This window comes from Dromiciops gliroides, chromosome 6 (assembly GCF_019393635.1).
Source record: "Dromiciops gliroides isolate mDroGli1 chromosome 6, mDroGli1.pri, whole genome shotgun sequence".
NCBI classification, from domain to species: domain Eukaryota; kingdom Metazoa; phylum Chordata; class Mammalia; order Microbiotheria; family Microbiotheriidae; genus Dromiciops; species Dromiciops gliroides.
In genome coordinates, this window is record NC_057866.1 from 205,668,494 (window position 1) to 205,684,989 (window position 16,496).

At 36.2% G+C, this 16,496-nt stretch overlaps 1 protein-coding gene across 1 annotated transcript in view; it reads left to right on the plus strand.

Moving 5' to 3' along the window:
- Positions 1-16,496, plus strand: part of TENM3 (teneurin transmembrane protein 3) — a 1,675,137-nt gene that overhangs the window by 497,532 nt on the left and 1,161,109 nt on the right. The window lies entirely within an intron of this gene.

Consider the following 16,496-nt stretch of genomic DNA (forward strand, 5'->3'; position numbering starts at 1 on the left):
AAGTCAGTAGAGAAAAGCTCATGAAAATGGATGTCAACATTTTAACAGCACCTAATTGATGATTTTGGGGGGGGGTTCTTTTTCCCTTCATGCTGAAATGGTGCAATTCATTTAAAAATACGTCTGGAAGGAATTATGGGCTTAAAAAAAAATAGTTGACATAAAAGTACAGACAAAATTGAGAGATTTAGCAGAAAGGCCAAGGTTTTCTATTTGTGTAACAGCTGCTTTACCAGATGATTTGGCAGATAATTGGAGTTGGATTTCTGTTATTCTTTAACCCAGCAAACATCACCTGTTTTAATTGAGGGTCACTGCTGATTAAGCACTCTGCTCTTTCCCCTTCCCCAACCCCCATGGCTTTTGTTAATAAATTATAGCCTGCCTAGGATTAACACAGGCATTTACCATGTCAACCCTTTATGACAACTGTCTTTTACAATTACAGCATGATGTTTTTCTCTTTTGTACTTGATTTAGTATTTTGATGATTAACATAAGACTTCTCACCAAAACAGAAAAAAAAAAACCCAAAACGTAGGGCAGACATATATTTATATCAGCAGAAAGCTAAATGGAATCTTTCACACAAATTTGATCTGTACTTGTGATTTCTTTGGGGTAAAGAGGTCCCAGTGTAGAACTCCCTCCATTGATGTCCATCTTAATAAGTTGGCTTGGAATATTGAGATATTAAATGACTTGAGCAATGTCAGACAACATGTGATTGTCAAACTTGAACCACGGTCTTGTTGATTTACATCCCTGTATTCACTACTTTGCATTCTCTTTTCTTCTCCTATAGACTATGGTATAAAATTAGAAATGGTAAAAGTAATAATAGTTAACATTTATCTAGTACCTTGCAGTTTCTACAGCCCTTTACAAGGGTTATCTCAGTTGATCTTTACAACAAACCTGTGAGGTAAGAGCTATTATAGAAATAAGATTATATCAGTTGCCAAGAAGATCTGAAAGCAGAATCAGATGTATATTTTTTACATTTATTTAGAATTGTATTTTCCCCAATTACATGTAAAAACAATTTTTAATGTCCATTTAATAACTTTGTTTTACAAATTCTCTTCCCCCCTCCTAAAACCTCTCCTTAAGAACTCAAACAATTCTATATAATTTATACTTGTGCAGTAATGCAAAACATTTCCATATTAGGTTGTGAAAGAAAACAAACAAAAAACTCAAGAAAAAGAAACTAAAAAAAATGCTTCAATATGTATTCCGACACTATCAGTTCTTTTTCTGGAGATGGATCACATTTTTCATAACTCAGTTGTCTTGGATCATTGGGTTGCTTAGGCTAGCTAAATCATTCATTACTTATCATCTTACAATATTGCTGTTTGTATACAGTACATTTCACTTTGCATCAGCTCATGTAAGTCTTTCCAGGTTTTTGTGAGAGCATCCTGCTCATCATTTCTTAGAGCACAATAGTGTTCCATCATAATCTCATCTCATAATTTGTTCAGCCATTCCCCAATTGATGGACATCTCCTCAATCTCAAATTCTTTCCAACAGAAAAGGGCAGCCATAAATATTTTTTGTACATATAGGTCCTTTAACTTTTTTGTCTCTTATCTCTTGGATAGCGACATATTAGTGGTATTACTAGGCCAAAGAACATGCATGGTTTTATAGTCCTTTGACCATAGCTCCAAATAGCTCTATAGAATGTTTGAATCAGTTTACAACTCCACCAATAGGGCATTAATGTCTCATTTTGCCCATATTTCTTACAACATTTGTCATTTTCCCCTGCTGTCCTACTGTCCAATCCAATAAGTATGAGGTAGTACCCCAGAATTGTTTTGACTTGCATCTTTCTGATCAATAGTGAATTAGAGCATTTTTTTTCGTATGGCTGTAGATAGCTTTGATTATTTCATCTGAAAACTTTATACCTTTTTTTTTTTTTTTTTGCAGGGCAATGAGGGTTAAGTAACTTGCCCAGGGTCACACAGCTAGTAAGTGCCAAGTGTCTGAGGCCAGATTTGAACTCAGTTTCTCCTGAATCCAGGGCTGGTGCTTTATCCAATGTACTACCTAGCTGCTCCTCTTCATATCTTTTGATCATTTATCAGTTGGGGAATTGCTCTTATTTTAACAAATTTGACTCAGTTCTCTATGTGTTTGAGAAATGAGGCTTTTGTCAGAAAAACTTGCTTCAAAAAACTTCACAGTTATTACTAATAATTTTATTTCTCTCCTCCCTATTCTCTCCCCATGACATGTACTCTATTCTCTCGCCTTTCACCCTGTCCCTCCTTGAAAGTGTTTTGCTTCTGACTGCCCCTTCCCCCAGTCTACCTTCCTTCTGTCACCAACCCCCCTCCCCCTCTTATCCCTTTCCCCTCCTACTTTCCTGCAGGGTAAGATAGATTACTATACCCAATTGAGTGTGTATGTTATTCCCTCTTTGAGACAATTCTGATGAGAGCAAGGTTCACTCACTCCCCAGCACCTCCCCCATCTTCCCCTCTACCGTATAAACTTTTTCTTTTATATGAGATACTTTACTCCATTCCACCCTTCCCTTTCCCTTTCTCTCAATTCATTTAATTCTCACCTCTTAATTTTTTTTTAGATATTGTCCCTTTATATTCAATTCACACCTGTGCCCTTTGTCTAAATATACTCCATCCACCTGCCCTAATAATGACAAAGTTCTTATGAGTTACAAGTATCATCTTCCTATGTAGGAATGTAAACAGTTTAACTTTTCATTATCCCTTATGATTTTTTTTCCTGTTTACCTTTTTATGCTTCTCTAGAGTCTTGTATTTGAAAGTCAAATTTTCTGTTAACCTCAGTTCTTTTCATCAAGAATGCCTGAAAGTCCTCTCTTTCATGGAATTCCTATTTTTTCCTCTGAAGGATTATACGCTATTTTGCTGGGTTGCTGATTCTTGGTTGTAATTTCAGTTCCTTTGCCCTCTAGAATATCATATTCCAAGACCTCCAATCTATAATATAGAAGATGCTAAATCTTGTGTTATCCTGACTGTGGCTCCACAATACTTGAATTGTTTCTTTCTGGTTGCTTGCAATAATTTCTCCTTGATCTTGGAGCTCTGGAGTTTGACTCTAATATACCTAGGAGTTTTCCTTTTAGGATCTTTTTCATAAGGTGATCAGTGGATTCTTTCAATTTCTATTTTACCTTCTCATTCTAGAATATCAGGGTAATTTTTCCTGACAATTTCCTGGAAGATAATGTCTTGGCTCTTTAATTGATCATGGCTTTCAGGTAGTCCAATAATTTTCATATCATCTCTCCTTGATCTATTTTCTAAATCAGTTGTTTTTCCAATGCGATCTTTTATATTGCCTTCTATTTTTTTCATTCTTTTGGTTTTGCTTTATTGTTTCCTGATTTCTCATAAAGTCATTAGCTTCCATTTGCTCAATCCTAATTTTTAAAGAGTTATTTTTTTTCAGAGAGCTTTTGTTCCTCCTTTTTGATTTGTCCAATTTGGCTTTTCAACCATTCTTTTCCTCATTGGCTTTTTGTACCTCTTTTGCCATTTGGCTTAGTCTGTTTTTTAAGGTGTTATTTTCTTCAGTGGTTTTTTGTCTCTCCTTTACCAAGCTGTTGATTTTCCTGCTTCACTTTCATTTCTCTTTCCATTTTTTCCTCTACCTCTCTTACTTTATTTTCAAAGTCCTTTTTGAGCCCTTCTATGACCTGAGAGCAGTTCATTTTTTTTTTTTTGGTAGCTTTGGTTGTAGGATCTTTGACTTTTTTATCTTCTTCTGAGAGTATATTTTGATCCTTCTCACCATTGAAACTTTCTACAGTCAGCATTTTTTTTTTGTTTGGTCATTTTCCCAGACTTTTTCTTGACTTTTATCTCTTTGTTAACGTGAGGTACTGCTTCCAGGTTGGGGGGTGCACTGTCCCCAGCTTCTGAGGGTTTGTATAGCTGTTTTCAGAGATATGTCTAGGAATTTTTAAGTTTTTAGTTCTTCCAAGATGGTATGATTTAAGGAGGGGTATGTTTACTACTATCCTGGTCTGTGCTATGGCCTGCAAGCAACCATAGGCCTGCTTTTCTACCCTGAAACTATGAACAGAATCCCACTCTACTGTAGCCACAAGCTCCAGAGAGCTTGTGTTCCTCCCCTGCCTGAGACTTCCACCCAAGACTGTGACCTGGATCCCAGTATAGACAAAAGAACAGGGTCCTGCCTTAGTGTTGGCAAAGAGATCCCTGTAATTTCCTTCTGGACAATTGTATGATCCCCTTACTCTCTGTGAACTGAATTCCAGAAGCAGTTGCTGCTGATGATGATTCAGAGGCTACCAAGGCCTGTTCCTGGTTTGCCGTGCCTGTGGTTGGGGCTGTGCTGGGCTTGGGTCTGTGCTCCACTCTCATATTGGTACAACAGACCTTTCCTGCTGACCTTTCAAGTTGTCTTTGGCTGGAAAATGATTTCTCCCTGTCTTTTTGTGGCTTCTGTTGCTCCAAGAATTGTCTTATGCCACTATTTGAAGTTTTTGGTTGGGTCTTGGAGAGAGCTCAGGCAAATCACTGCCTTTCATCTGGCATCTTGGCTCTGCACCCTCCTCAAATGAATATTAAGTCCTAGAGACTCAGAGACTTACCAGCAAAGTAGAAAGTACTACACATGGTGTCTACTTTCCATCATTGTTGTAAGAATAAAATGAAATAACTTGAATAAATCACTTTATGAATTGTTAAATAAATAGCTGGTCCTATTACCTTTTTTATTCAACTGTACTTCCTGGAGAGGGCCCTATCATCTATTTAGGAAATCTAATGAGATTCTTAAAAGAGGAAGTATGAGTAGGTCATAGAAGATGGAGCTGAAAAGTTATGGGGTTCAAGTTCCAGCCCTTTGATTTTGGACAAGTCACTTGATCTCTCTGGGACTCAGTTTCCTCATCTATAAAACATAATTCTACCCTTCTCACAAAGTTGTGAGAAATGGACTAATGTGTATGAAAATTCTTTGTGCAAGAGAAAATGCTTGAGAGTAGGATCTTTGATGTATGACTCAATAGTTTCCTGTTTCTAGCCATCCCAAATTTCAGTCCTTTTTTTTAGAAAGAATAATTAAGCCCTTGGTTGCTGAACCTAAACAATTTAGTCCCTTAGTTCAGTAAGGCACATGTTATAGGACTGGTTTTGTAGCAGATGAGAAAGGATTTGGGTCTCTACCAACTGTGTTCCTTTTGCTCCTCAGTGATTTCTTTACTTCCCACTGGCCTTCATACTGTTAGGAGTGTAACGGAGAACAACTAATTGGCTCCATATTTTCTCTATAAGAACTACATTTTTCTGAAAACTTGCTATTTTTATCTATAAATATATTATTTGTAAAGTACACTTAGGGATCTTGCCTTTAGTCAATATTTTTAATGGTTCCTTAATTTTATGGACTTAAAATACCAAGAAGAAAAAATCTACAACATTAATACCAAACCATGTTTTCTACTCAGCTCAGAGTCCGTAGTTATCTTAAGAAAATTTTCATGGCAGTATCAAACCCTTCCAAATAGAGAATTTTAAAAATGGATATATGTTATGCCATTCTTTTGAGGAAAAGGAGGACAGATTCATTGTCAAATCAAACTATCAATGATAAGTTTTAAAAGATTGAGAATTATTGGTGTATACAGTGACAACTGTATATTTCAAATTTGTTGGCCTGACCGGAGGCAGCTATGTGGTGTAGTGGATAAAGCACTGGCCCTGGATTCAGGAGGACCTGAGTTCAAATCCAGCCTCAGACACTTGACACTTACTAGCTGTATGACCCTGGGCAAGTCACTTAACACTCATTGCCCCACCAAAAAAAAAAAATTGTTGGCCTGACCTACTATTTAAAAAAAAATCTGGGTTAATTTGGGATGAGGAAAAAAAGTTCTTTCTCTAGCAAAGTAAAAGTAAATTTGACTGACTGTTTTAGTCTGGGGCTTATAGGGTAAAGGAAACTGTGAATTCACCTTGACTAAGATCAAGTTCTTAGCTTTGTGAGTTTAGAAACTCAATATATCAATTCATTCATGAAAATCATTCTGGGAAGTATTCAGTCATACTGACCAAATTCATGGGAGGTTGATTTACAAAGAAGAATGAGAAGTAGCATGTTATATGCACTTTAAAGATTGCAAAATGTTTTACAGATTACATCTGTAAATCTATCTCTAGTGATTGTTAAATGTAGCTTGGGGAAGTAAGTAGTTATCATATCCATTTTATCTATGAGAGAACTAGCAAGAAAAGCTTAAATGATTTGTCCAGGGTCACAGAACCAGTGAGTTCGGGGAAGAATTTGATCTTATCTTCCTGACTTTGAGTCCAGTTTTATGCCACCTGAATGTCTCTGAATGTCAATATATTATAAACTAATAAGAGCATAAACAGTGCAGAATAACCATTACCAAGGCTTTTTACTAATAAGGAGTATTTCATTCATTTTGGACCATGAACCCTTGTGAAACATTATATAAATGTGAGTAGTTGTTTGTTGTTGTTGTTATTGTTGTTGTTCCCTTACTGTTGGGAGGCTTCATAGGCAACCAAATAGGAAGTCAGTGGTTTGCTGAGTGTCAAAAAATTCTCTAGGTTATACCTGGATATTTCTATTTTGAAAAAGTAAATTGTATTTACTCAGCTTGTACCTTCAAAGAGACAAGCGATACAGGAAAAAAAAATGTACAAAAATATTTATAGGAGCGTTTTTTGAGGTGCCAAAGAACTGCAGACTAACAACATGTCTATCAATCAGGCAATGACTTAACAAATTATGACATATTAATATAAATTTTCTATAATAAATGACAAAAAGGATGGATTTAGAGAAACCTGAGAAGATTTGTATGAACAGATGGGGAGTGAAGTGAATAGAATCAGGAGAAAAATAGTATATTCTGATATCACCATAGTACAAATGAATTTTTAAAGACTTCAGAACTCTAGGCAGATATTTTGTGTATACTGTAGCAGCACACACACACAACCATTTCTGCTCCATTCTCTAGTTTTTTCCATTAATTGAAATACTTCTAGCCTTCTTACTTGTTACCAGTATCTGGTAACTGTTAGCTCCTTATGTAATATGTTATAATGTTCAAGATTGTCACTCGTTCTATGTAAGCAGTGTGAAGACTGCCTCCACCCTTTTCTAAGTAATTTGCAATAGATCACTGTTGACCTGATCTCATCCATTTTTTTAATGCTTGCTGGATTGAACTCATTTCTGATTCAGTAAATAATCATTAAAAAGCAAGAATGCTCAAAACATGGTCCTGTGCACAGAGGAAGTGACAAAAAGAAATAAATGATCCCTGTCTTAAAGGTTTGTCCACTTTAAAAAAACCTTTGCTTGCCAACCTCATGTCTAATTCCAGAGATGAATCCCATTTACTTCTCTTTCTTAGATGATATTCCAGAAGTGTAATGATAGATAAATAGAACATTGGTGGTGGTTTTTCGGTCATTTCAGTCATGTCTGACACTTTGTTTTTGTTTTTGTTTGTTTTGTTAGTCTGTTTTTGTGGGGCAATGGGGGTTAAGTGACTTGCCCAGGGTCACACAGCTAGTAAGTGTCAAGTATCTGAGGCTGGATTTGAACTCAGGTCCTCCTGAATCCAGGGCCGGTGCTTTATCCACTGCGCCACCTAGCTGCCCGCATGTCTGACACTTTGTGACCCCATTCGGGATTTTCTTAGCAAAGATACTAGACTGGTTGGCCATTCCCTTCTCCAGCTCATTTTACAGATGAGGAAAGTGAGGAAAACAGGGCCAAAAGTCTTGCCCAGAGTAACTGTTTGAGGCTAGATTTGAACTCATGTTTTTCTGACTCCCACCTTGCTGTTCAGAACACTGATTATCCCCTTAACAATTAGGTGTTTAAAAGATAAAGAACAATAATTTTACACTGGCTTTCTCTGCTAACCTAAAACCAAAAAAAAATTTGTCTCTCCACAAATTTGGTTCCAATATATACCAGAATTTAAAATGAGGAATTTTTGCATCCCTTTCTATTATATTGTGTATGAAAGAACCATGCTTGTCATGGCACCTAGAAAATGCACTGAGGAATAGGAATAAGCAAATAGACTATTGAAAGTTCCTTCTAATAGAAAATGGGGGAAAGATCAGTTAGTTCTGAAAGTCTATAAGAGAGTATATGAAAACTCCCTGTGGAGATCACATGGTATTATTACATGGGTCTGGTTCTTTAAGTGGTTGTTTATGGTTTATAAGTAGTTGTGTAAAACTAGTCAAGGATGATAGAATTTATCTTCATAGTAAGAAAAGCAACAGAGAAATTTGGTACATTTGTTTTGGTCACTATCTTTTAAAAATAATACATCTAGGTAATTTTTCTAATTATACTATGTAGTAGAACTATACATTTTTAGGAGAGGTCATTAAGATTGTCTCAGAGAACTGTATTGTCATGCTTATTGTTTTTTGGTGATCATGGCTTATAGTAAGGAAATATATCATTTTACTTAATTTCTCCTTTTGAATATATACATATTCAATAAATTAATTTCATAAATTAATATATTCATAAACTATTAACATTAAATTGCCCCCCATGTTGTAATTACCAGATGAACCCTAAAAATTAAAGGACCATCGTCATTTTTATCTGTTACATAATTTGCCCTCTCTTCCCCCTTTTTACTCTGTGCATTGACGGGGAGGCAGAATGATTTAAAAGCAGGAAAGTCTGGAGTAGTTTTCAAGGGATCCAAGGGTGAGTCCTCAAGTTGCCCCAAGTTTGATTATGTAAACTTGAGTAAATCATATCCCCTCTCCAGGCCTCTGATTCTGTAACTTCTTCTTGGACTAGAGATAGAGATAGAGATAGAGATAGAGATAGAGATAGAGATAGAGATAGAGATAGAGATAGAGATAGAGATAGAGATAGAGATAGAGATAGAGATAGATAGATATAGATACAATACACATATACACACATATATGTATATATGTGTATATATGTGTGTGTATATATGTATATGTATGTATGTGTGTATGTATATATATGTATGTATATGTATGTGTGTGTATGTATATACATATAAATATATACATATATATACATATATATATATATAAGGCCCTTCCATTTCTAACAGTCTGTGAAAGCAACTAAGTCCTTCATCAGAATAATTAACTTCTTTTACACACATTTAAGAACTCTTTAATCTTCATGAAGCAGTCATTTATTTTATGGACACAGGATGACAAAGTGGTGATAAAACTCACTCTTGGATTTAAAGGTCCTAATTCAAATCCTGTCTCTAATCCTTATTACCTGTGCCACCAATGGGCAAGTAATAAAACGTCTGTGGGCCTCAGTTTCCTCTTTAAAATGAGAAGATTGTATTAGATAAACTCTTGTGTCCTTTCCAGCTCCAGTTCAATGATCCATGGACAGTCACAGAGATCCAACAATGAGTAATTATTAAATACATATTTCCTGAAAGTTGAGGAATAAAGAAATCAAAAGCAAGACTTTTAAAAAAATTGTAAAACAAGTATTGTCCCCAAAAGGGAGTGTGCTCTGTTTCCTTTTTCTCTTCCTTACCACTTTATTAAAGGTGGTGTTGGAAAGATAGGCCCCAGTTGCCCTCACCTACCTTCAATTTAACTCATGTTGTTAACTAGAATAGCTATATGGCGGTTTGTCAGTTACTGTGTTGATAACACACTGAGTCAATAGAGAGACTTGAGGTTTCAGTGTTGAATTTTTACAACCTATATAATTGGCCTTCATGCTGTTCATTTTGTCCCTGGTCCTATTATTGAAAAAAAAAATTGTCCACTTTCCCCCATTATATCAAATTTAGAAACATTCAATAAATCATAGGAATATAGATTCAGAGCCAGAATAATTTGTCCTAACATAGAAATGTCCCCCCTCAAAATTAAACACCGAAGATACTCTTCACCAAGTGAAAGGATTTCTTTTGTGGTAGGTACTTGCTGTAGGTTCAAGCTGTTAGCCAATGGTGTCTATTTTGCAACGACCTTGGCATCATGGGTGCGGTAACAAGTTCCCGCTGTTTTAAAACATCCCCCAGAACACTGTCAGCCTCAAAGTTCCTAGACCTAATATTCCCTAAATCAGATCAGACCATTTTTCATAACAGTTGCAAATGTGGTGTTTTTTTTTTTTAATGCTAAATCTGTTTCTATTTTTCAATCAATTTAAAATGTGTAGAAAAAGTGTTCTGATTGTATATTATCCAATTTTCATCAGCTGCCGGAAGGAAATGCTGTGAAAATCTGTGATTTAAAACCCTTACAACTTCTGCTTGAAATGCATGTTTTGGTAAGAACATTAGATATGCAAAGTATTTTCAACAGAATTTTGATGTCTTTATTAATAGCATTTGAAAGTTTTAGAATTTCAGATATTCATAGATTCTCTTCCTTTTGCTTTGCAAGGTCATATGTTTGTGGCATTTCTGTTCCTTTGTTAAAAATTCTTCCCAGTTAGCTAAATTTTAATTAGAGCTCCCTACCCCAAAATAACACAAGTAGTAAGAAAACTTGTATTTATTTGTTTGTTTTTCATACTTGGGAAATGTCGAAAAGTGTTAAGAATATTGTAACTTTACACAGATTCCTTATGAAGTAACTATTTAGGACAGTTTGGTTAGATAACGTTTTATATATATGTATGCATGTATGTATACATATATATATTTAATGCCTTCTATGTGCTAGGAAATGTGGAAATGTAGATACTACAGAGATGTGTATGATAGACTCCTCACTCTCAGAAATCTTTCAGTCGAGTTGGGGAGAAAAGAAATTTAAAAATACAAAGTAGTATGTGACAGGGGCTAATTAATGGTACAGAAACCAAATTCAGAGGGTGGAACTTGTACTTGCAACTGGAGGGGTCAGGGAAGGCCTTCCAAATTCAAGAATCTTCAGAGTTCATCTCCTCCCACCAAAATCTTTTTTTTGGGGGGGGCGGAAATTGGGGTTAAGCGACTTGCCTAAGGTCACACAGTTAAGCGACTTGCCCAAGGTCACACAGCTAGTAAGTGTCAAGTGTCTGAGGCCGGATTTGAACTCAGGTGGTCCTGACTCCAGGGCTGGTGCTCTATCCACTGTGCCACCTATCTGCCCCCCCCACACACACACAAAAATCTTAAAAGAGAGAGAGAGAATCTATGAGGTAAAGGTAAGGAGAGAGCACATTCTAGGTACATGCTATACCCACTGAATAAAACACAAAGAAAGCAAGCAAAGACCCATTTGGCTGGTGTGCATTGTGTGGGAGAGGCACCTAGAAAGGTCCGTTGAAGCCAGATTAGGTAGGGCTCTAAAAGCTAACCAGAGGTGTTTCTATTTTATTCTGGAGATAATAGAAGGCCACTGTTGTTCACTAAGTAGGCCTTGCTTATGGAAAAACACTTTGGCATCATTGTATAGAATATGATGAAGTGATAAGAGACTTGGTACAGGAAAACCAGTTGGGAGGCTGTTTCAGTCCTCTTAGGGAGAGGTTATGGGTACTTAATCTAAAATGAAAGTTGTATGAGCAGAGAGAAGGTGTTAGATGCAAGAGGTGTTGTGAAGGTAGAAAGAACACAATTGGATAACTGGTCGGTTATGTGGAGAGTAAGAATGAGGAGTCCAAGACGACGTTAAGGCTATGAACTTTGGATACTTGTATGTTCAGAAGAAGTAAGGAAGTTTAAAAAAGGATAAGGTTTGAGAAAACATAATGAATTTAGTTCTAAACATGTTAAGTTTAAAAGATCGCTGTAACTTCCAGCCTGGGGCCTTCAGGGATTTTTTTCAATTATTTCTTTTTTTGTTTGTTTGTTTTCGTGGGGCAGTGAGGGTTAAGTGACTTGCCCAGGGTCATATAGCTAGTAAGCATCAAGTGTCTGAGGCCAGATTTGAGCTCAGGTCCTCCTGAATCCAGGGCTGGTGCTTTATCCACTGCACCATCTCGATGCCCCTCTTTTGTTTGTTTTTAATCTGTAAAATGAAAGGGTTGTCCTAGATGATCTCTAATTTACAACTCTAAATTTGTTTTCTCACACATTTGTTTTTTGGGATGATTTTTTTCCTCATTTTAAACCAAAATTTGCCAGGCCTACAACTTTTGCCCGTTGCCTCCTACCCCAAACAAGTATAGGCCTTTTGCTAAGTAAGCCTTAAAATATTTGAAGAAAACTGCTACCGCCACCCCATGCACAGACATACATATATACATACATACATGACATCTTTTCAGTTAGCCTATTTATAATGAAAATGTAGCTGAATTGAAACATATTATATACTTCATTTTGCTTGTTCAATGTTCCCTCTGAGCAGAGATCAGTTGGCCATATGTCAGATATGTTGTGGAGTGGACTCTGTCAAGGTAATGATTAGATTGGGGAGGTGTCCCCCTGAGGTCACTTTCAACTCTGAGTTTCTGTGAACAAGCTACCATTGTAACTGAAAGCAAATAACAGTGACAACCAATTGACCACTGGCAGCACCCGATTTTCTAGACGATAAAAAGGCCGATTGGCTGTTGCAATGGAATTACCTCAGATCTCGAATCTCTTTGTCGTTTCTAGTCAAGCATTTGTTAAAATAAAACCCTTCTTCGGTCAGGTTTGATTATTTAAGTTTTTCCCATCCTCATTTTTATCTGTATCATCATTTCTATAGCACCAAAAAATTACAAGGAGGACGAGAAAAGCAAAAGAGCTGTTAAAAATATGCTGCTGCCAACTTTATCAATAGGGTACCACTTAAGTATTGACCCAGGCAACAGTGTGTTTTCAAGAGACTGTACAGGGCCATCTGAACTGCAGAAAAACATGAGCTTTAAAAGTTGGTCTGGTAAAGCAAAGAAAAATAGTAAATAATCTAAGTATTACTTTTACTTATAAATACTCAGCACTTATTTTAAGGATCGCTATTTAGAAGACCTATATGCTTTCTCTGTGATATTTAGAAAAATCCTCTTCTCCATATCCCCTCTTATAAAATCAGATAGATATACTTGTGACAATTAGATTGATTGCACATTCAAATATGATCTGTCAAATATCTGCACCTGCAAACATTTGGAACTTATGCCTCAGTGCACATACTGAAGTTAGGGAAAAAGAATGTATTTTATATGCTTGGAATATTATTTTGTAAATAAAGTAAGTAGACTTATCTTCAATGCATATAAGTTATTTTTTTAAAATGAAGTAAGAAGTGAGCAGTGGAGTAAACACTGTGTTCAGGGTGGTATTTGAATTACAAATTTTAAAATTCTAATAATATAAAAGTGAATGTAATTTTCATGGGATTTGATGCTTCTTATCTTAAACAGTGATAAGAAATGCCTCATGGATGATTTCTCATCCATAACAGCCAGCAACTTCTTTTCCTGATTCTTTCTATTTTCCAACCAAAAAATACTACCAGAGTTGGCATCCTATGAGGTCTGGTAAATTCAAGGCTTAAACATTCCTGAAACTGAGATAAAACCTACTGACTTCTCAGAGATAGGTGGTGCACTAGATAATTACAAAGTGGTCTAAAATGAAAAAAGTCATGTGAACATAAGTATTACTACTGGAAAAAAGCAGATAGAGAAATTGCCCCCAAATAAAGTTTAACCCTAAATTGCCATCTCATCAGTAGGTAAATTATTATCACTCTAACTCCAGCATGCCTTATTATATAAAATTATCAATCAGAATTTACTGTGCAATTAGGGTACCATTTTTTGTCTGTGAAATATCTGACATAACAGTACAATGATATCAAGATACAGAGTGATGGCAAGACTATAAATCGATATGACATGTTCTTTTAATACTTAGGAATAAAAGTCAATCTATCATTTAAGTAAAGGGTATACCTAAATTCCCAAATGACTAATCAGTTTACCCAAATTTTCAGTCAGTTGCCATCTTTTTAAATATCAGAGATTAATATAATTTAAGAAGTAGATTATATCATCAAAGGAACTGTGTGAGCACTTAAAGAGAGAAATGGCGATTATGAAGTGCTAGTATAGGTTCATTGGTAATAGTTTATGCCAAACTAAACTCATTCCTGGAGGGTGCCCTTCTGGAAGAATGTCAGCAAGCTGGAAAATGTAGAGAGAAGGCAATCAAGTTGATGAAGGGACTGGAAACATTTTGGTAAAGAAGACTGATTATCGGGCAGCTAGGTGGTGTAGTGGATACAGCACCATCCCTGAATTCAGGAGGACCTGAGTTCAAATTTGACCTCAGACACTTGACACTTACTAGCTGTGTGACCCTGGGCAAGTCACTTAACCTCAATTGCCTCACCAAAAAAAAAAAAAAAAGATTGATTATTTGCAGAGGATCCAGAGAAGCAAATCAAGATAGTGAAAGTACTGAATACTCTTTTTTTTGGAGGGCAATGAGGGTTGAGTGACTTACCCAGGGTCACACAGCTAGTAAGTTGTAAATGTTCAATGAGGCCAGATTTGAACTCAGGTACTCCTGAACCCAAGGCCAGTACTTTATCCACCGCACCATCTAGCTGCCCCCTGAATACTCTTACAAGAGAATCAGTTGAAGAAATTGAAGGCATTTAGACTGAGCAAGAAAAGGCTTTGAGGGTGCGGTGTTTGAATACTGTCACATGGAAGAAGGTGTTTGTTTGTTTGTTGTTTTCTATATGGCCCCAGAAGGCAGAACTAGAAGTAATGGATAGAAGGTGCTGAGAGGATGAGTTAGTCATGATAAAAGAAGAATATTTGAATAGTCTCTAAGAGGTAAAATTACTTCCTAAGTTTCAACCTTAGTAGAAAGGACAGCCTATTCCAGGATCCAAAATTCCTGACTGTGTTTCTTCTTTTCGGGTACAGTCTTTATTCAATGCATAATTCAAGCATCTATGTGTATTTTATCTATGATTTCCCTTTCTCTTTCTTTTTTTAATTAACTGAATAATCATCAGCAAGTAAAAGCATTTCAGTGTCCCATGCACCATGTTGAAATGTTGATGGAATTTAGAGTTTGGCACTGTATCCCCTCAGGTTTGAAACTACTTCAGCCTGGATTCCAATAGTGAAAAGAAAGTGATCTTTTTTTCTTTCATTTCATACTGAACATTTACATTACGTAAAAGTGCATGTGTTTAGAAAATGAAAGGGGGGACATCTAGGTGGCACAGTGGATGGAGCACCAGCCCTGGAGTCAGGAGGACCTGAGTTCAAATCCGGCCACAGACACTTGACACTTACTAGCTGTGTGACCCTGGGCAAGTCACTTAACCCCAATTGCCTTACTAAAAAAAAAAAAAAAAATGAAAGGGAATAAAAGTAATGCATTGATTCCCACCTCCCATATAGGGGAATAATTAATCCATTTGTTTCTCATTTTCATTCTGCACCACCCTTGGCATATATGATAGAAACTGAATCAGTGTTCCCTACCAAGCGCTTTCCTAATAGGGAAGTCAGAATTTAGAGACTGGAGTATACTAGTCTCACTCCACAGGCAAATACCATGTCTGCTAAAGTCCTTGAAAACATATGTTCTTTCAACTAAAAGCTTGCATTTCCAGAATTAACTAGAAATTACACAAGGGCATTTCCTCCCTTTAATTCTTCCAGTTTGGAAATAATGAGAATATATATTTTTGACTTCATATGAGATTCTAAGTAGCAGTCATATGAAAAATAAGAAATAATGTTAAAGGAAGGGGGTTTGATAAATGTAATCCCATCAAAGTCAAAAGACAGAAGAGTCAGGCCAATCTCAGTGCTTAATTTCATAGGAATGCAACAGAAGTGTTAATCATACTTCTACAAACACTTTAACTCTTCCAGCCCCACACCCCACCCCACACCCCCACCACCATCCCTTTAATTTGACTACCAAAGTTGCAAAGTGCAAGCTATTCAAAGGTTAACATCAAGCACTTAATAGAGTTTCTTAAGACTGTATGTGTCATATTTCTGCTAGTGTTCAGGGATCACACTTGACTGGTCCTGCTTGCATTTCACTTGGCTTGTCACAGCTTTAGCAGTATACCACTAACAAGTCAGGGGGGAAAATGAAGCCAGATAAATGAAAATTATGTCTTTAAAGGATAAAACTGAAGAACAGTGGCACTTCTTAAACTCTCCTTTTTCCCTACCATTCTCCCTTTTACTACTATATTTCAGTCCCTTCCTATTCTCTTCTGGAATATTGGTCCTATAAAAGACCACAGTTCTTTTGAATACATCCTTCTCATCTCCATACAGGTCATTCTTATGAGCTCCATTATAGTCTGTGATGTCAGAAGTTTAGATTAGGCAGAGAAAAGATTTTACCATTGGGTTGTCACAAATGAGGACCAGGGGAAGGCAAGATAGATAGCTAGAAAACAACTTGAAAAGAGGAATACAGTGAGGGATGATTTTTAATACTACTATTTTATAAATTAATATATTTTAATGTATATAAATTATATTCCCAGTGATATTTAAATATTTT